This window comes from Lathyrus oleraceus, chromosome 5 (genome assembly GCF_024323335.1).
Source record: "Lathyrus oleraceus cultivar Zhongwan6 chromosome 5, CAAS_Psat_ZW6_1.0, whole genome shotgun sequence".
NCBI classification, from domain to species: Eukaryota; Viridiplantae; Streptophyta; class Magnoliopsida; order Fabales; family Fabaceae; genus Lathyrus; species Lathyrus oleraceus.
The window spans coordinates 235604038-235605655 of NC_066583.1; the positions used below are offsets into that span (position 1 = coordinate 235604038).

Below are 1618 nucleotides of genomic sequence, written 5' to 3' on the forward strand. Positions count from 1 at the left end.
CTTTAAGGATACGGAATGGGTGGTTTATAAGGTGGTGGAGGCACATAAGGTTTTTATTTCTCATCGGCCTCTTGGGTATTATCTTCCTTCTCCTTCGGTTCACTTACTTTCTCAGTTGTTGTTTTGTCAGGTTTTTGGTACATGGAAGGATTTTGGAGTCTTGGATCTACGGGTCCGTCTAGTTCTTTTCTACTTCTCAATATAATGGAATTTGCATGTCCTTTTGGATTAGGTTGTGGCTGTCCAGGAAATGTGCCAGCGGGAGCAGCAGTAGATGCTTGTTGTTGACCCACTTGTGAAATCTGTGTTTCAAGCATTTTGTTATGGGTGGCTAAGGCGTCTACTTTGCTCGCTAATTGTTTAAGTTGCTCACTAGTATGTATGTTTTGGTTCAAGAAGTCTTTGTTTGTTTGATCTTGGGTAGCTATGAAGCTTTCCATCATTAGTTCAAGGTTGGACTTCCTAGGCATGTTAGGAGCATTGACAGCTGGCTTTTGATATCCAAGTGGAACAGCGGGTGCTTGGCTAGGTGCATACAGGGCGTTGTTGTTCTTGTACGAAAAGTTGGGATGGTTTTTCCAACCTGGGTTGTAGGTATTCAAATAAGGATTTCCTTGTGCATAATTTACTTGATCAGTGGGGACTCCTGCTAATATCTGACATTCTGGTGCAATGTGTCCAGGAATTCCACATAACTCACAGTTTGGAGTCACGGCAGCCACGGTGGCTACGGGTGGTACGGTCAAGTTGTCTAACTTTTGAACAAGGGCATCTACCTTTGCATGGACATGGTCAAGACTATTGATTTCATACATTCCAGTTTTTGTTTGGGACTTTTCTACTGGAGTTATTTCACCTCCCCATTGGCAATGGTTTCGGGCCATGTTTTCAATGAGTTGATAGGCTTTGTTGTATGGCTTGTCCGTAAGTGCACCGCCCACGACATCGTCTACTGTCAGTCTTGTGTTATACAGAAGCCCATTATAAAATGTGTGAATGATCACCCAGTCTTCGAGACCGTGATGTGGACATATCCTCATCATGTCTTTGTATCTCTCTCATGCGTTGTAGAGAGATTCTGCATCTTTTTTTCGAAATCTGTTGATTTGAGCTCTCAGCGTAGCAGTTTTTCTTGGCGGAAAATATCGGGCTAAGAAAACGTTCTTCAGTTCTTCCCATGTTATAACTGAGTTGGATGGCAAGGATTTCAACCAAGCCTGAGCTCTGTCTCTTAGAGAGAAAGGAAAAAGGCGTAGTCTTATCGCATCTTGAGATACACCATTCGCCTTCACAGTGTCCGCATACTACACATACTTGGTCAAATGTTCATTAGAGTGGTCCGTAGGATTTCCAGCAAATTGATTTTATTGGACAGCTGATAACAATGAGGGTTTCAACTCGAAATCGTTTCGATCGATAGCAGGGGCAACAATGTTGTTGTGAGGTTCTTGTTGGGACGGGGTAGCATAGAACTTAAGAGGACGATTATGTGGTCCTACTGCAGCCATGGTTGGTTTTTCAACTGGTTTAGTAGTAGGAAAGAAGATATCGGAAATATTGTACCTTCATTGGTACTCTAGTATTCGGCGTCTTAAATATAAGAAACACTCTAATTCTG

The 1618-nt window shown here is 42.6% G+C and overlaps 1 non-coding gene across 1 annotated transcript; it reads left to right on the forward strand.

The window, feature by feature from the left end:
• Nucleotides 1–1014: 1014 nt before the first annotated feature.
• LOC127089690 (small nucleolar RNA R71) lies at nucleotides 1015–1121 on the forward strand. Its single transcript, XR_007791248.1, has one exon. It is a non-coding gene; the product is annotated as a small nucleolar RNA R71 (small nucleolar RNA).
• Nucleotides 1122–1618: the final 497 nt, after the last annotated feature.